This window comes from Hippopotamus amphibius, chromosome 4 (assembly GCF_030028045.1).
Source record: "Hippopotamus amphibius kiboko isolate mHipAmp2 chromosome 4, mHipAmp2.hap2, whole genome shotgun sequence".
Lineage (NCBI taxonomy): Eukaryota > Metazoa > Chordata > Mammalia > Artiodactyla > Hippopotamidae > Hippopotamus > Hippopotamus amphibius.
The window spans coordinates 160,674,621-160,694,836 of record NC_080189.1 but is presented as its reverse complement, the minus strand read 5'-3'; positions in this window follow the sequence as shown (position 1 = coordinate 160,694,836).

The window sequence follows — 20,216 nt, the reverse complement described above, 5'->3', positions numbered from 1 at the left end:
TGATTCAGACATTTCTGATGCTTACTGGATGCACACACCTTTCTCTGAGCCTGTTTCCTTGCGTGCAAAATGGGTGTAATGACCACACTTACCTCATGGGGTTCTTTTTAAGGATTACATGAAACAATGCATGAAAGGCACACAGCTCACATCTTGGCACACAGAAAGCCACCCTGTGCCCTTTAGCTAGTATCATGATTTGACTGGTAATCAAGCTCAAAGGGAGTCTTTTAGGGTCTCAAAAATCGGGTGGAAGGTCTACCCCCAGAGATGCAGGTTGCTCAGCAGGTCTCTGGAAGGTAAGTAGGTCTGACAGACTCCTCATTACATCCTGTTCCCCAGTCACCTCACCCCCAAACTGGGCGTGGCAAGGAAGGCATTTGGCAAGAAACCCAGGAGTGAGACAATAGGTGTGAATGATGAAACAGGAAGTCTGGTTTGGAAGCAAGTGCCAACAGTGAACCACTCATGTAGAACACCAACCTTGGGCTGCTGATTGGGCGCTGAGCCATCATTCAGCTCAAGCTTCAACGGGAAGGTTTGTATCAGTGGCCCCAAAATGAAAGAACATGACCCTTCAGGTCACCAGAGAAATAGATTTAGCTGGAGACCAGGGGCTCATTTGAGAAAGCACAGGCTTTGGCCTTTGGGCTTCAAATCTTAGATCGCCCAGTTATTAAGTGACCTTGGGCAGATTATTCAGCCTCTCTGAGCCTCAGCTTCCTTATCTTTGAAAGGGGTAGGGCTCTGGGAGGGTTAAGTGAGATAACATCCAAAGAGCCTAGCACAGCGCCTGCCCCCGGATCCCTCCCACTTCCCTGCCCAGGCGTCTGGGACACCCCTCCGCCCCTTCCTGTCTCCTGGCTGAAGACAGCTGACCACTACCTGCTACCTGGGATGACGCCAACAGTTCTTGATTGTTTGATATTGCCACACATTTGGCCTTATCACCAGGTTATTGACTGTAAGACTCTCTGCTCCACCTGGCTCCTTCCTGCCAGGTGGCTTCTCCTGAGGCACGTGGACAATGGTGAAGGGTTGGGCCAGGTCACCGGTGGCCTCAAGGTTGATGTGAAAAACTTTCTGCTTAATATTCCAAATGTATGGGAAAGAATTACTTTAAAAATGCATATGGGGGGCTTCCCTGATAGCACAGTGGTTAAGAATCCGCCTGCCAATGCAGAGGACACGGATTTGATCCCTGGTCCAGGAAGACCCCACATGCTGCGGAGCAACTAAGCCCGTGCACCACAACTACTAAGCCTGTGTTCTAGAGCCCAAGAGCCACAACTAATGATGAGCCCACTCTCTGCAACTACTGAAGCCTGTGCGCGTAGAGCCCGTGCTCCGCAACAAGAGAAGCCACCGCAATGAGAAGCCCAAGCACGGAACAAAGAGTAGCCCTCACTCACCACTACTAGAGAAAGCCCACACGCAGCAACGAGGACCCAACGCAGCCAATAAATTAAAAAATAAATTAAAAAATTTTTTTAAATGTATATGGAGACTTCCTAGGTGGCACTGTGGTTAAGAATATGCCTGCCAATGCAGGGGACACAGGTTCAATCCCTGCCCCAGGAAGATCCCACATGCCGCAGAGCATCTAAGCCCCTGCACCACAACTACTGAGCCTGCACCCCAGAGCCCAACTATTGAGCCCGGGTGCCTCAACTACTGAAGCCCACGCACCTAGAGGCTGTGCTCTGCAACAAGAGAAGCCACTGCAATGAGGAGCCCGTACACCACAATGAAGAGTAGACCCCACTTGCCACAACTAGAGAAAGCCTGTGTGCAGCAATGAAGACCCAATGCAGCCAAATAATTAATTAATTAATTTTAAAAATGTGTATGTGTCTGTGTGCCTATAGCACTCACCCATTGCCAAGCCTACCTCCTTAGGGTGCCCAGGCTCCATCCTCCTTATGAGTGCCCCACCTGGTCCTCCCTCCACCATCTTTGTGGCTCCCAGTCTTCAGGATTTTCTGTGGGTTTCTCTTCCTCAGTTCATTTCTTTCTTTTTTTTTTAATTAATTAATTTATTTTATTGGCTGCGTTGGGTCTTTTTTGCTGTGTGCAGGCTTTCTTTTTAGTTGAGGTGAGTGGGGGCTACTCTTCATTGTGGTTCGTGGGCTCCTCATTGCCGTGGCTTCTCTTGTTGCAGAGCACAGGCTCTAGGAGCGTGGGCTTCAGTAGTTGCAGCACATGGGTCCAATAGTTGTGGCTTACGGGCTCTAAAGCACAGGCTCAATAGTTGTGGCGCATGGGCTTAGTTGCTCCACGGCATGTGGGATCTTCCTGGAGCAGGGATCAAACCCGTGTCCCCTGCGTTGGCAGGCAGATTCTCAACCACTGCGCCACCTAGGAAGCCCTCTTCCTCAGTTCATTTCTTAAGTGTTGGGATGCCAAGGGTTCCACCCTCAGCCCTCTTCTCCCATCCTCCTCCACATGCTCCCTGCATGATCTTATCCAGGATCTCAACCATGGTGTACCTTGTCGATTTCCTAATCCATCTGTTTGGCTCAGGCTCCTCTCCTGACTACAGATCTGTATATACAGCTACCTGTGGACAATTTCCACCACGTGGTTCCACAGGCCCCCAGAATCAATCTCCTCAACACCCACCTAACTCTTCTAGATTTTGTGCCCCAGTGAATGGCACACCATGCAAAGCCAGAAGCCTAAGCAAATCTCCTAATTCATCTCCATCTTCTGTTAATTCTGTTTCCTCAGTCTCTCTTGACTGTACCCCCTCCTTTCCACCTGCACTCGGCAGCCTAAGTCTATCTCCCTTGCAATACAGCAGCGGCTGCCTGATCGGGCCCCCTGCTTCAGGCTTCATTCTCCATAATTGCCCCTAGAGAGATCTCTCTAAAGTGTAAATCTACTCTTAAAATCCCTCAAGCCCTCTCTATCAGTCAGGGTCCAGCCAGGGAACTGAAATCACACCAGCTATTCTAACAGAGCTCATGTAAGACTTAAGATTAATTTCAGATCAATTGTTTCCTAAGTCTAAAGTTGTCAACTGAAAAGACAGAATGAAGGCCAAGGTATCACTGAGGCAGCAAGGATAGGGAGGAGCTAGCGCCCACCCCCAGGGCTGTGGGAACAAAGGGAAGAATTTGGGATAATCAATTTCCTTTATCTTAATGATAAGAAACAAACTAGTTTGGTATTCAAAGCCCTCACTCTCTTCCACTCATCTCCCTGGGCTTCTCTCTAGATCCAGGACCAGTTTCCCCATCCTCAGCCCAAGTCTGCAGTCATTCAGCTCTTAAACCTCCAAGCTGTGCGGCTGCTGCTGCCTGAAACACTGCTCTCCATACTTTTCCAGCAACTCATCCTTCTAGAAAGTCTCAGCAGGGCTTCGTGTGGTTCTGAGAGCCATTTCTGATCACTGCCCCCACTTCAGGCAGAGTTCAGTGCTCCCCTTTCTTCAGGGGTCCTGTCACATGCTGGTCAGGTCACTGTATCACTAAGTACTATCATTGTCACTTTACCCATCTATGAACTCTGTGGGGCAGGACGGAGGCATCCTCTTGCATCTTCCAGCTTTCAAGCCGATGCCTGGCATGTAGTACGTGCTCAATAAATTGTTGAGCGTTAAAGCTGGACCCATATTGCCTTTCATATCAATTATCTCCAGCCTGCTTTCCCCATCAAATCCATCCTTCCCAAGGGCAGCTCTCATCATATCTGTCCGATGATCAAAAAAATCTTCAGTGGCTCCCCATTGTCTGAGGGCTGAAGTCCAAACTCCTTCATATACCACGTCTGGCACTTGTCTCTGACCTTCCTGTCTAGGCTTATTGCCCTCTACACCCCTGCCCGTACCTGTGCCCCTCCCATACCAGGCTTCCTCAATACCTTGAACTCTTTCCCTCCAGATCAGAGTTCACTCTGCTGCCTTCGCCAAGAATGCCTTTTGGGAATACCTTTGCCTGTTGCAATTGTCCGCAACCTTCAAAGCCTAGTCTGTAGGTCGCCTACTTCAAGAAACTTTCCTGCCTCCTCCTTCGGTAGTGAAAGATAGAGTCCCAAATGTTCAGCAGGACCCTCATATCCCTCTGGGGTCTGGCCCCTACTCACTAGTCCAGACTTATCTCTTTCCACTTGCTTCCATGCTCTGCCCTAGGATGCTGGTTTTCCCTGGTTCCTGGGATGAGCCACGCTCTCACATTGCTGAGCCATCATGTAAACAGTTCCCTCTGCCTGTGAGGCTGTCCCTGCCATCACTTTCCCGAACCCCAGACCGAGTGAGTGCTCCCCATTACACACTCTCCCTGCACACTGTGTTTGTCCTTTTATGCGGCTCCTGTCCCCATGTCTATACACTAGACTGTGTGCTGCATGAAAGCAGACCTCGCGTGCATCTCATTTGTTATTACATCCCTGGCACTTAGCACAGGGCCCGGCACACGCTAGATGCTCGGTCAGTGTAATAAGTGTTCATCTGCTAACAAACTCCCTCATGTATCCAATTCTCAGCAGTCTGCCGCAAAGTAGTTATTTGTTTACGCTTCTCCCCATCTTGATCATAGTTTCTTTAAAAAACAAAACCAAACCAAACCTTTCTTACTGTGGACATTTTCAAAAGTAAACAAAAGTCAAGAGAATAATATACTAACGCCTCTTTTCCCATCATGCGGCCTCAACAGTCATCAGCATTTGGCCAGCTTTGTTTCATTTGTTATTTCTTGTTTTTCCCCCCTAAATTATTTGAAAGTACATCTCAGACACACATCATAAATCAAACACTTCTTGAGGGTTGATGTATCTTGTTCATCTTTACTTTTCACATCTCCTTTAGCTTAGCATCTGGCCCCTAATAGACGATAAATGCTCATTTACTTAATTAATTAGAGGAAAATGTCATTCACTCATTCACAAATGTATTGAAAAAGACTTATTGAGCAGCCACTATATGCCAGGCACTGTTGGCACTGGGGATAGATTCTAATTGGGAGGGCACAGGGAATGAATGAATGAATGAATAAAAATTTAAAATACCTCATAGTGGTGAGTACTATGAAGATCATTAAAACAGAATGATGGGGAATTCCCTGCTGGCACAGTGGTTAAGAATCCACCTGCCAATGCAGGGGACACAGGTTCGATCCCTGCTACGGGAAGGTCCCACATGCCGCAGAGCAACTAAGCCTGTGCACCACAGCTATTGAGCCCACATGCTGCAGCTACTGAAGCCCACATGCTGCAGCTACTGAAGCCCACGTGCCTAGAGCCTGTGCTCTGCAATAAGGGAAGCCACCGCAATGAGGAGCCTGGGCATCACAATGAAGAGTAGCCCCCACTGGCAGCAACTAGAGAAAGCCCACGTGCAGCAACGAAAACCCAACACAGCCAATAAATAAATAAATAAATACATTTATTAAAAAAGCACACACAAAAAACGAATGATGTGACAGCAGATGATTAAACAGCTACTTAGAACAGGTGGTTGGGGAAAACCTCTCGGAGGAAGTGACCTTTAAACTGAGTCCTGAATGACAAGAAGGAACCAGTTGCGTGGGCAGCTGAGGAGAGAAAGAGTCCAGAGGTCCAAATGTGAACAAAAGCAACTGTAATGTCCCTGAGGAGGAAACCGGCTAAGCTGCTGGAAGAACCGGGAGATGGGCGGTGTGGCAGGAGCAAGCAAGCTACATCCTGTTGGGCTTTATAAGCCAAGGCAAGGAGTTTGGATTTTGTTGAAGGTTTGTTAAGTTTGTTAAGAGGCTTTTAAGTGGGATGATACGACCTGTTTGAAAGATCATTTTTGCTGTGGTGTGGAAAATAAACCATCAGGCAGCAGGGCTACTGCAATTGTTTAGGAGAGAATGGGGGTGTTTTAGGCCAGAGTGGGAGCAGTGAAGATGGAGGGATGCAGAAGATGCAAGGGGTGCTTTGCAGCCAGAGTCCACAGGTCTTGCTGAAGGCCTGGATGTGGAGGTGAGGGAGTCAGGGACATTCCTGGGAGGAGAAAGGTCACTCTTACTGAACGAGGGAGGCTGCAGCAGGGGAGGAGGTGGTCAGGAAGTGCCAGCAGGTGAACAGCAGTGTGTTCATATGTGACACCAGGTGGAGTCAGCTAGGCTTACACAGTTTTATTTTAGAAGCTTCAGCATCAGCCTCAGTTTCCTCTTCCGTCATATGGGCACAATGATACCATCTTGAGGGTTTCTTTTGAAGATTAAATGAGAAAGTATATAAAGAGCCAGCAGTGTCTGGCACAGAGTCAAGGCACCATGAATGAGAGTTCTTATCTACTGCCCCACCCCTGACACACCCTCAACCCACCAGCCACAGTGTGTCTGAGGCTCCAACCTGGGGAGTGGATATACATCCTTCCCTCCTCTGGGTGTACAGCTCTCTCTCCTCTGGGAATGTCCCAGTTTCCAGGGAGAACTGATTCACCCACTCACTTCTTGGGTAATTCTTATATTTTTTGTGCTTCCAGTAGGAAGTGCTGGGGCAAACAGCAGGGAAATCATCGCCCCAGGGCTAAGGTCGTCTCGGATGAGTGAGACCCAGAAGTCCTGGGGGACCTGGACATCCCCCTAGAGGGGAAAGAATGAGGGGGAGGAAAAAGAGGGGGAGACTGTAGGCACTGCTCCTCTGTCCTCTGTGGAACCCAGGGTCTCAGGACCCCCAGGGACTCATAATTCTCTGCTCAGGGTCCCTCCCCCCCATCAATGACTCAATGAGCACGAAGGGCCCCAAGAACTTGCCTCAACTTGCCTTTACTGGAAATGCTTCTGGACCTCCCATAACCAGAACCCTTGAGCAGTGCCCAAGTCATCAGAGACTTGCTCCTCCCATCTCTCTCCCTCCTCCACAAAGCACAAGTGCTAATTTTTTTTAAAGTTATAGGTATGTGTGGGGGTATATACACATAAATGCATGTGCCATATTTTATAAGTATGTATGTGCATAGAAAGACTAACAAGATATATATTAAAATATTAAAGGTGAATTTTTTCTGGGTTGCTAAACTATGAGTGATTTTCTTTTTTTTCTTTTTTTTTAAATTTATTTATTTATTTTACTTTATTTTTGGCTGTGTTGGGTTTTCATTGCGGCGTGCAGGCTTTCTCTAGTTGGGGCGAGTGGGGCCACTCTTCGTCCGTGGTGCGCGGGCTTCTCATTGAGGTGGCTTCTCTGGTTGCGGAGCCTGGGCTCTAGGCGCACGGGCTTTAGTAGCTGTAGCGCATGGGGTTAGTTGTTTTTCGGCACGCGGGATCTTCCCGGACCAGGGCTCGAACCTGTGTCCCCTGCATTGGCAGGTGGATTGTTAACCACTGTGCCCCCAGGGAAGTCCCTGATTTTCATTTTTATCTTTGTGCTTTTTTGTATTTTCCAACGAGGGAAATACATGCAGTGTATTTCAACAGTGTTTTCCAACGAGGGCAAAATATTACAAAGGACCTCTAAAATATCTTCCACGATTCTAATCTGTTCCTGAAACCCTGGCCAAGGGGAATGTTTGTGCATGAATGACAGAGAACAGTCATTCACTCACTCATTCAATTCATTCATTCTTTGACTTGACAGATATTTGAGTGCATAATGGGCGTGATTGCTGGACCTTAGGGTAATAACAAATATATAAGATACAATTCCTGTCCTCGGGAGATTTTAAATTCAGGTTTTAAAAACTTAAAGCAGAATGCTACGAGGAAATGAGTGAGTAATACAGAAAATAAAGCGTCCTGAGGAGGATGAGCTGTCTTGCAGCTGGAGGCATTGGAGGCAATGCGAGAAACGGGGTTGAAACCGTGGATCAGACTTCGATAAGGGGAGCAGGTGGAAGGGTATTCCAGGCAAGGTGAATGGCATAAGCAAAGGCACAGAGGCAGGAAAGGATCAGGGATGTTTAAAAAGTAGCAAATGAAGCACACTGTGTCTTGACCACTAGTGGCTCACAAGTACAGGTTTATTTTATACCCTTGAGAGTTTTGCTCAGAGTAATCCTGTGAAGTAAATGGGCAGTAGCAGCTCCCATCTCACAGGCAGGGAGACTACAAGTCTGAGATAATGGCTTCTATCCAAGGCCTCCAAGTAGCAGTGGAAGATAAGGAAAGATCTCCTGACCCCATGGGTGCTTACATCTGGGAAACAACCTGTGGATAGAGATACAGGGTTTCTCATCAAGAGACAAACCAAGTCCCTAAGAATACAGAGCAGCATTCCATTACTCATAAATAAATGGCCAAACCAGCCTTCTCTGTGTATATAGGCTGTACATCATTTCTTGTTCATAGAAAAAGAGGTAGAAAAATATATGCCATGTTGTCAACATTCATTTGGGTGGAGGGGGGTGCAGGAAAGAGAGAAGGAAGGTGGAAAAAAGGAGAAAGAAAATGAATTAAACGTTTTATGGGAGGTAGGGACTTATCCACCGTCCAGTGGTTAAGGCTCCACGCTTCCAAAGCAAGGGGCACGGGTTCCACCCCCGATTAGGGAACTAAGATCGCACATGCCAAGTGGTGTGGCCAAAAAATTAAAAAAAAAAAAAGTTTTACAGAAGGCAGTTGGGAAAAGCATAAGAATGTATGGAAAAATGTTTGTGTTGCAGGCATACATTATAATGGCAAAAACGTGAGCAACTGAAATGTTTCGGTACAGATTTTACTTAAAATATTTATGGCATATTTGTACCATAGAAAATCTTTTTATTCTTTAAAAAATGATAAAGAACATACCTAATTATTAACATGAAATAGTGTTTAGAAGACATATTTTTCAGTGGGAAAAAATTAGGTAATAGTATATATAATGTGAGCCCAGCTCTTTATGTTTGCACATGGAATATACTTCAGTAATGGCTGTCAATGGCTGGGGGATTTTTTTTTTCAATATATAAAAATAGATTGGCTTTAGGTGGGGAAAATTAGCAAGAATTCTAATCTGCTTTCAATTACTTTTTCTCCTTTACTGGATTTAATCTCAGGCATTGTCCTTCCTCTATTTTCCTAGTTGATCAATGGTCTCGCTCGAGCGCTGTGACAAGGCTGTCTGTTTCCTGAGAAGCCCCACGTGCGGGAAGACTTGTCCTGCTGCCCATCCTGGGCTTATTCACAGCAGATCCTCAGTCCCAAAATAAACAGCCAGGGTGTTTCCTCTTCCTAAAGGGGAAGCAGAAGCCCCTGATGAGCAGATGGAGGGGTGAGCCCTGTCTAGACCATCATCCAGGGGGAATTCTGTCCACACAGTTCCCCCTGGAAATCCCCAAGGCCCAGAGCAGCTCTGCTGACTCAGGTCACCCATTCTGATGGTGCCTCAGATCCCAGCCCTTCTCCAGCACCCCACTCCATCCCATCCCCCTAAGGAAAGGGGCACGTGGAGTGGGGTGATCTTCCAAAGGAGAATTTGCTCAGATAAGGTAACGAGTCCAGTTAGAGCCTCCTAGATGGATGGGCCTGTCAAGTCTAGCCTTGAGCTTTGCCTCCAGAAAATCCTCTCCTCCTAGCTCTGGGAACACAACTGGCTGGGGCCTGGTCCGAAGGGACTCAGAGAAGAAAGAGACATTGCGGGAGTGTAGGCTACAGGCCCCACTTTCATTTCTGAGTAAAAAGAATTAAGGAAAGTGATTCTTAACCGTGGGCAGATTGCCCTCAGGAGACATTTGGCAATATCTGGTGACAGTTTTGGTTGTCACAATTGGAGGGGGTGTGTGTGTGCGTGTTGCTGGCATCCTGAGGGTAGAGGCCTGGATGCTGCTGAGCATCTCAGAATGCACAGAATAGCACCCTCCCCCATCAAAGAATTAACAGCCTCAAATGTCAATAGTGCCAAGCTTGGGAAACTCTGGTCTAAGGGGTGTGCTCTGCTTTATAGATGCAAAAAAGAAAGGGGGGGCTTCCTAGGTGGCGCAGTGGTTAAGAATCTGCCTGCCAACGCAGAGGACACAGGTTCAATCCCTGCTCCAGGAAGATCCCACATGCCGCAGAGCAACTAAGCCTGTGCACCACAACGATTGAGCCTGCGCTTTGGAGCCCGTGAGCCACAACTATTGAGCCCGTGTGCTGCAACTACTGAAGCCCACATGCCTAGAGCCCATGCTCCACAACAAGAGAAGCCACGGCAATGAGGAGCCTGCACACCACAATGAAGAGTAGCCCCCACTCGCCGCAACTAAAGAAAGCCCGTGCACAGCAAAAGGAGACCCAACACAGCCAATAAAATAAACACATACATACATACATAAATTTAAAAAAAAAAAAAAAAGGACTCTGGGGAATCCCCAGACTTGGGGAAAATGAAGATCCACTGCGATGAGGATTTTTCCTAAAGATAAGAGCAATGTTTCCAAGCTGTTGGCCTCCCTCAAAATGTGGTATAGCTCTATTTCAAAAGTATATTTTAAATAAATGATTGTCTTGATGAATGGATAAAGAAAATGTGGTACATGTATAGAGTGGAATACTACTCAGTCATAAAAAAGAATGAACTATTACCTTTTGTAGCATCATGGGTGAACCCAGAGATGGAAGAGAAAGACAAATACTATATGATATCACTTATATGTGGAAATATAAGTGATAGATATGACTTAAAATATGACACAAAGGAATTTATCTATGAAACAGAAACAGACTCACAGACATAAAGAATAGACTTGTGGTTGCCAAGGGGAGGAGGGGTAGGGGAAGGATAGATTGGGAATTTGGGGTTAACAGACGCAATCTATTGTATACAGAATGGATAAACAACAAGGTCCTACTATATAGCACAGGGAACTATATTCAATATCCTGTGATAAACGAGTATGGAAAAGAATATTAAAAAAAAGAATGTATATATATTGCCCATGGTTGAGAATATACATATACCTGAATCATTTCGCTGTACAGCAGAAATTAACACAGCATTGTAAATCAACTATACTTCAATAAAAAACATTATCAAAAAACATCAAATTATAACAAAAAATAAATTATTGCCTTACAAATACTTTTTTTTTTTTTAAGAAAAATAAAGAGTGTGGGAAAGGGCATAGAACAAAAGAGAAAGACCTAGATTCTAGCCTCTAGCTTGCTCTGGTTCTGAGCATTTGGTAACTAAGACAGATTTCTTTGTCAGGAACCCAGCAAATAAAGCAAAAGAATGGAATCCATATTTGTCATAGTAACTTTTATCATTGTCTGGAATCTTGGAAATATCTTTGAATACCCCTGAAAAATATATCAACATAATACAAAGTGAACTAGAAATTTAATAACACCTGAGTTAATATAACTAATAGGTGGTCAAATGTCTGTGGTTGAAGTTGCATCAGTGAAGATTTGAATTTACTATGTCTGCAGGGCTCACATCTGCCAGATCCTGGCTTGGCTTCTCCCTGGAAACCTTGGGTACTTCCTTGGATGTCTTGAGCCTCTGGTAGGATGCTGGGACATGTCCTCTTCCTGGACTCCTTTCCCAAGATCTGATTTGATTCACCAAGCGTTTATTGAGTCCTTCCAATGTGCCTGGCAGTATAGTAGCTGCTGTGGATAGGATACATAATACAATGCATATGATGCTAATTTGGGATTAGCATCTTTAGGGTTTGAGACTGAAGGCTTGAAAAGACGCTATTGCTGCTGCTGCTGTTTCTTCTCCTGCTTCTTCTTCTTCGTCTTCTTTTTGGTTGTTAAAAACAATTTATTGTGGACACTTTCAAACATATACAGCACATGAAAATCACCCAGCAAAGGACTCTGTTGCTTCTAATAGAAGAGGATACTAGGTGAGTGAATGAGAGCTGGATGGGGCTAGAAGACAATGACTGGGCGTCAGATGATCAAGGACATCCCAGTGGTAAATGTTCGTAAAATTGTTGGAGCTGGAGGGTTGGATCTCAGGTAGGACTATGAGCTCAAGATCTAAATCTGGAAATCTTCCACTTAAAGATGAATCCACTGAGATGGGCAGAAAATAGAACAGAAGCCCAAGGGCTGGACCTTGAGGTGCAATTCATAGTTGAGGGGGAGGAGGGGGAAAGGAATCCAGCAGAGGAGACAAATAAGAGCAGTTAGAGAAATAGGAAGAAACCCAGGAGAGTACAGCACTGTTGTAATTGGTTTAATTGGTTTTTGGTTTTTATTTTTTGTTTTGTTTTTTTAAGGGAGAGTCAAAAGGTGTCAAAACTTCATAGCATGAACCCTGAGGAAAGGATCTTGGGATGTAGGGTGACCAGCTGTCCTAGTTTGCCCAAGGCTGTCCCAGTTTTCATACTGAAAGTTCTACATCCCAGGAAACATCTCAGTGCTAGGCAAATAGGACAGTTGGGATGTGCAAAGCCTTAAGCTAGATACTAAGTTGGGACACCAAAAATGAATAGTTCAGCAGTCAGTCATGTAGACACATACCCTCTAAGAGACCACTTTTTAAAAAAATCAGATTCTGTATTTGCCACATCCTCTGAGCATGACCCTGGCTCGGACCCAGGCCAAGGTTAATAAACTGAACTAGTTGGATCCAGTCTTTGAAAACCTTTGATCACTTTTTGAGGTTTTTGGCCTGGAAGCATTTCCCATCATAAAATTTAGTTAGCCAAACTCTTATTTGGCTTAAGTACTGTTTCTCTAAATTGCCTTCACTCAAGTAATTGCCTTTACTGGAAACAGCTGTCAAGATGGAGTTGATGGCCTTTCAGAAAAGAAAGTAAACCTAAAAATTGATATACCAAAACAAACAAACAAACAACAACAAAAAAAACCTGGTGTGCCAGAGACAAAAATGAAAGAAAATCAACTCACTCCATTGAAGCTATAGGTCCAATTTTGAGAAAACTGCAGCAGATTGGGGGAACTACAAGGTACACCTTTGGCAACTTCCAGAAGCCCATAGCTTTTCTGAAAATAAGACATATTGTGGTTTTGTGAGTGACTGTCCTAAAGCTCTTTTTCTAGTAGTATCTTGTGGTGTTTAGAAATCAGGGAAACTATGAATGATTTTCATGTTTTCTGGTTTTGTTTTTTACATGTTTCTATTTCCGGCCATTTCCTTTAAGCCGGAGGCCAAAAGCTGGCAGCCTGTGAGCCAATTCAGACAGTGAATGTGTTTTCTTTGGCCTCCAGGCTGTTTTTCAAATTTTTGAATTAGTTGCCAGCATTTAAGTTGGGAGATTTCACTCTCCCCTCCCCCACCAAAAAAAAAAAAATCCGGATTTCCTGCTTTTCTTGAAAATTGGAGGATCTGAAGACATTGGGTTGCAAGTGCACGTTGCCATGATCTGCAGGACCTGAGCAACAGCTGCCCCTTTGGACAGGGTGTGTGCTCGTCCCTTGGCCCCATCCCCACCTGGCCTGCTACCTCCCTTTCCTTTACCTACCGGGTCCATCCCAAGACTCCACAGAGAAGGAGGCTTCCAAAATACTTCGGTCATTAGTTCTAAACCACTTGCCTTGACCTGCTTCCTGTTTTACATCCCAACATGTTCCCAGGACTTGGAGGTTCTGATGTTATGACCGACTTCCAGTTTGTGGATTTGACTCATGCCCCTGGTTTGACACCTGGCATCGTTCCCTCAGGCTACCTGTGCTTCCTGCCCACCGTGCCTCTGGCCCTCTACACCAGGAAGACCCACCCATGTTCCATGTTGCTGGCAGCCATGAAAACCAAGCCAGAGGCACCCCACCTGGTTGGCTCTCACCTCGTATCTGTCCCTACTCTGATTCCCCACTCACTGCTTCTTTCAGGGCCCACTTGGTGGCTGACCCTCTGATTTTGTCTCCTGTTTCCTTCCTTGAAATCATCCCTTGGACTTGACCATAGAGTTCAGCTCTTGTTTCAGCTCTGGGCCTTTCTCTCTTAAGCTTTGCTTGTGACTCTTCCTACTTACAAAATCTTCAACTGGACCCAGCTTTAGCTCTTGGAAATGTATTAGTTAGAGTAGTGCTAGCTGCTATAACAAACAAATCCCCAACATTTCAGTGGCTTAACACCATAAAAGTTTAATTCTCACTCACATAACAGTCAAATGGGAGTTTTCCTGGCCTTAAGGCAAGACCCAGGCTCCTTCCAAAGGTGGCTCTGCTATCCTTGAAGGTCTCAGAATCCTCTTTATCTAGCTAATGGGCAGAAAAAAGGAGAGAATGGTGAGGAACCCCTGTTTCTTTGCTGCCTTCCAGCCTGGAATTGACACATGTCATTTCCACTCACATTCCTTGGTAAGAGCTTACCATGCGTTCCCACCTAAACATAGGAGGAGATGGGAAATGTAGTCCAGGTGGGAAGGCGCCATCTCCCAGTTACAGTGTCTGCAAGCGAATGGAGAGCCTCAGTTTGGGGGAGGGCAGCTGGCCTTCTTTGCCACAGCACCCTGTCCAAGCAGAGGCCCACAGAGCTGTTTCCCTGGCTGAGCTGGTACTAATCCCCATTAAGTGTGGGTAGAAAATTGCACATTTTTCTCCAGGATTATAGAACTCTCCATGTCAGAACTCTCCATGGCAACTGACAAAAACCCAAATCAGCCTAAGAAAAAAGGGCATTTGTTGGCTCTCATAACTGGGAAGTGAGGGACTGAGGTGACACAAAGTGCAATTGGACCCAGACCCTTAACCATGGATGTTAGGTTTCTCTCTTTCTCTCTGCATTTCTATATCTTGACTGAGGCCCCTCTATCCTGTATATTTTCTCCATGTGGCAGGGAAGGAGGCTGATGCCTGCCCTGGCATCACATCCTCCCAATTCCATGGTCTAAAAGGCAAAGGGCACTTCTCCTCCAGCTTCAAGTTTTAAAAACCACAGAGAAGGCTCTGATTGACCTGGCAGGGGCCACAGGCCTACCAGGGAAGTAGATAAACTGTGAATTCCTTTCCTAGCACATTGGAGTGGGAAAGGAGCAGCTTCCTTAGGGAGGCAGATACTGCAGGACAGACAAAGCAATACACACATGAACCTTTGGCCACACAGCCTCTGACCATACCTCTATGGCCAGCCCAGACCCCAGGCCTTGTGCAGGTCCCAGGGAGCAGTGCCCTGAGACCAGAGCACACTCACTCTCCGCTGTTTCAGTTAAAGCCATAGTTTCCATAAGAGTTAATAGGATCTTCATGACCTTCCATGAATTCACCAGAGTTGGAAAAGGCCTTGTAAGTTCCATCAAGTTCCATCAAAGGGATATATTCACATAATGAAATATCGTTGGAAAATTTCTGTTTTTCAGGCAGGAATTCACTTCAAATGCTGAAACATCTCTTTTATTCCACCATCCAACAAATAATTAGTAAGACTCTGTAATGTGCCCAGTTAGGAGTCAGGTGCTGGACATGCAATAACGGATAAGTTCAAGTTCATGGCCTCACCAGGCTTAGACTCTTTGATAATAAGCAAACACAGTTGAGGTAAAATGTGATACCATGACCAAGTCTCTAAGATAATATTGTTACACAAACAAACAAACAAAAGAATCCTGAGTATAGAATGAAGAGATTCTCAAGAATGGAAGAAATTCCTGATGTGCTGAATAAATGAAGGAAGGAATCAGGAGCAAGTAGCAGTCAAAATATCTTTGAGTCATGATGTATGACAAAGCAATTTGGAGCGTAAGTCACTGGTATGCTACCTTGCATGTATGTCCTTGGGACCAGCCATCCTCTAACTCCCTCCTTGATTGCTACTGAGTTTTAGTTGGAGATTTTTTCCCATGAACACACATTTCCAATTTTTTATTGTTAAGTCAATGGCAATTGTTTTACATTTTCAGAAACTTCTAATATCATTACACAAATTAAAGGAAACCTACACAGTCTAGTTCTTGATTCTTTCAATAAATTTTTTAATTTTGACTAATTTTTGATTTACACAAAAATTGCAAAGATGATACAAGGAGTTTCTATATACCGCTAACCCAGTTTCTCCTAATAGTACATTTGTCAAAACTAAGAAACCAACGTTGGTACGTTACTTTAACTAAACTCCTACTTTATTCTGATTTCACCAGTTTTTCTGCTAATATCCTTTTTCTGTTCCAGAATCCCATCCAGGGTACCACAATGTATTTTGTAGCTCTCGATTTTTAAGGCTCATTATTCGTCAGACATGGCTCAACTCTGTCTCTTTTCCTCCTGCTGCCAATGCTTCAGACATTTCATGGTTCATTAGCACCTGCTGTAGAGTGTGAACAAGGGAAGGAAACAATCCTGAAATGCAAATCAGCCAAATGTTGTTATTTATTGGTTTGTGGCTGTTAGCTCGGTTGTTAATAAGGCCAAGGTTATTGGCTCCATCTCTGTAAATGAGTCAGCCGGCTTAGCAATGACAGGGGAAATTTTGTCCTGTGGCCATTAGTTTCACCCTAAACCTTGTTCAGCTTCTCTGAAATGCAGACTTCTTGCCGCAATGGGTAATGGTGGGAGTCTCTACCCTGTTACCCTGCTGCTCAAAGTGTGGTTCATGGCCCAGCGGCATCAGCATCACCTGGAGCTTGTTAGAAATACAGACTCTCTGGCGCCATCCAGATATAAGAATCAGAATCTGCCCTTTAACAGGATTCCCAGGGGATGAAGAAGCATGGCCATTCCACACATGTTTATTGAGAACCTACCCTGTAAAGGTGCTGAAGTCACAGAAGAAGAAAGTAAGCATATCTCACCACCATAGAACATACAACCACCTAGTAGGGATTCCAGACAAGCCAAATAACAATGTCATATGTAAGCTGAGAGCTGAAGAATAAGAAGATTGAGCCAGTTGAAAGAGGGAGGAAGGTACAGGGGGTGAGGGTAGAGGAAAAGCAGGTTAGGGGTGGAGGAACTCAGAGGCAAGGGAGACCATGGTGTCCCCTGGGAACTGCACATTATGCAACATGGCTGGAGCATCAAATGCCCACACTGGGGATGTATGATGGGGATGGTCCAGAGATCTCCTTCTCTCTGTATTCACCAGCATCATCAACATATATTACTGAGCACAAACTATGTGCTAGGCACCGTGCTTGGTGTTGAGGAGATGGGTAGTAAATACCATGGTCCCATTAGATATGGGACTCTGGTCCAGGTCAATTAAATGTTGTAATTACCCAAACAACTGGAGAGTAAATGTGCACAATACACCAGAGGTCTTACAGGTACAGCTCAAGGCTTCCCTGCAATGGAATAGTCCAAGGGAGGCTAGGCCTGTGTTCACATAGGGTCAGTAGAGTGTGACAAATATTGAAGGGCTAAGGAAAGGGGTCCCCAACAAAGTCATCCTATAATAAGAGGAGGCATAAGTCTCTTAGGGCCAGAAGGAGATGCCGAGGTCAACACTAGGCAGGGAACAGGACATGTATTCGTTTTTTATTGCTGCATAACAAACCACCACAAACTCAGTGGCTCAAAATGAAACCCATATATTAGCTGACAGTTCTGTAGGTCAGAAGCCCAGCAGGCTCGGTTGGGCTCTCTGCTTAGGTTCTCGCAAGGCTGAAGTCAAAGTATCAACCAGGCTGGGTACTTATCTGGAGGCCCTGGGGGAGACACCACTTCTAAATTCATCCAGGTATTGGCAAAATCCAGGTCCTTGTGGCTATAGAAATAAGGTCCCTGTTTCCTGGCTGGCTGCCAGCCAGGGTCCACCACTGTCTGCTCCTAGACATCAGCCACATTCTTTCTCAAGTGGCCCCTTGTATCTTCAACACCATCAATAGTATTACCAGGGCTTCCCTGGTGGTGCAGTGGTTGGGAGTCCACCTGCCAATGCAGGGGACGTGGGTTCAAGCCTTGGTCCGGGAAGATCCCACATGCCCCGGAGCAGCTAAGCCCGTCCACCTCAGCTGCTGAGCGTGCGCTCTGGAGCCTGCAAGCCACAACTACTGAGACCATGTGCTACAACTACTGAAGCCTGCGCACCTAGAGCCCATGCTCCGCAACAAAATAAGCCACTGCAATGAGAAGCCAGTGCACGGCAATGAAGGGTAGCCCCAACTCTCTGCAGATACAGAAAAGCCTGCACACAGCAACGAAGACCCAACACAGCCAATAAATTTTTTTAAAAAATTTTTAAAAATTAAAAATAAACAAAATAAGTTTTAAAAAAAACCCAGTGTTATCAAATCTCCCTCATGCCCTGAATCTCCAACTTCCTCTTCTGCAGCCAGCCGATAAAGCCCTCTGCTCTGAAGGGACCATGTGATCACATCAGGCCCACCTGGATAATCTCCCTTTCTTAAGGTCAGCTGTGCCGTGTAACATGCCATAATCATGGGAGTCACGTCTCATCATATGCAGAGGTTCTGGGATTAGGCTAGTGGTGGGGATGGGGGCCAGAGACCATTTTAGAAATTCAGTTTACTAGAGGAGCTAGGAATCAAATGGAGTTTCGTAATCCTAACTGGCAGGTCTTGGTTCCACATGAGGCTTATGTTGAGGGTGGAAGTGGAGTCTGCCCTCTGATGAGCTCTGGGAAGTGTGCCTTTGCACCATTCTTTTCTTTTTAATATTTATTTATTTATTTTTGGCTATGTAGGGTCTTAGTTGCTGCATGTGGGCTCTTTGTTGAGGCACACGGGCTTCTGTCTAGCTGTGGTTCATGGGCTCCAGAGTGTGCAGGCTCAGTAGTTGCAGTGCACGGGCTCTCTAGTTGCAGCACACAGGCTCAGCAGTTGTGGCACTCGGATTTTAGAGCTGACCAGGGATCGAACCTGCATCCCCTGCATTGGAAGGAGGATTGTTAACCACTGGACCACAGGGAAGTCCCCATTGCACCATTCTGATTGCACACAGATAAACCCCGTGGTTTGTCTGATCTCTTGCAGGATTCTGGTGATCATGGTTACTTCTAGGGCCAAGCTCCTTCTTCCCCTGGATTAGGTCAGTCTGTGAATCTTCTCGCCATCCCCGTGAAGGGTCTCTTTCTGTTCCATGACAGCTCAGATCTTGGGCTCAGACCTATTTCAGTTTTGGCCCTAAAAGCCACTCCCTGTGGCCTTGGTGGGAGCAGCAGACCTTACCGAGGTTTGAGACGTGCACCCTATCATCCCCCCAAGGGCCCTAAGCATCTCACTCCTTAGAGGTCCTTCGTGATGATTGGCTCTCCCTCCTCTCTCGAGCTTCCCATCCTGCACTACTGTACCTCTTCCTGCCTCTCAGAAGCCAACCCCATTTCTCTCTTTATCATATGCAGAGCAACTCCATTTTCCCCATCTCCAGATTTTCTTTTGCACAGCTGATGATTTGGCTAAAGCTTTGGTGTCACCCCTTGTAAGGATCTACCAGATTCAGTCCTTAAGTCAAAACTACCCTCCGCCCAATTCTTTTTCTTTCCAGGAGAGTGAGGGGGGAGGTGGTTTCACATGCTGTGGGTGGAAGGAGCACAGGGTTGCAGCACCTCCCCTAGTGGGTTACAGGGAAGGGAAGACTTGAAAGGGTGACTAGGAGGGTACAAATCAGGTCACAACTGAGGGGAATAGTTTTTACTAAAGAGGGAGCACAGAGAAAGAGAGCAAAACCTGTTTTAGAAAGTGAAGAAGCAGAGAATTGAACCTTGAAGGAAGATTAAGATTCAGGTAAGTAGAGGAGGAAAAGAAACTGCTTTCCAAAAAGGGCCCTGTTGACAGGAAAGGCAGGGAACACAATCTGTGACTTCTTGTCCATTACCAGACCATTTTGACTAGAGTCACAGAATATGCTGGGTGTCAAGGCCAACTGATAAAAGGCATAGAACCTGAGACAATTACTGGACTTCCCTTCCACAGGCGGCGAGGAGCCATGGAGGTTTTCGGCATGGCATGTCAATTTGTGCTACCAAGATCACTTTTTATTGACTTAGCCAATATGTTTGCAAGTGCATACTTTCAGATTATACAAAACCCACCTGTACACACAGACACACAGACACACAGACACACACACACACACACACCCCTCCAATTCACAAAAGAGCAACTGTTTCTTAACAACCTGCATTGATCTTGGTTTTTTTTCCTTTGGCTCAGTGATTCCTTAGTTCACTGGGAATCATCAACAGAGCTGACACTGACAGGCAATGTGTTACATGAGATTAATTGGCTTTCAGCATCCAGTCGCACATTTTACTGGGTCTTCTTAAGAACTAGAGAGCTGTAAACTTTGTTTCTCAGAATCCCTTGTGGCTAGGTTTCTGGATGATGCAAATTTAGGCTCCATCAATTAAATGCATTCATGAGAGATTTAAATGGCAGAAAAGAGTCAGGGGGCACCTTTCTGATGCTTTGGCTATGTCTGCTGAAGAGCAATGTCAAAGCCACATGGACCTCTACAGCAGCAGTCAGTGTT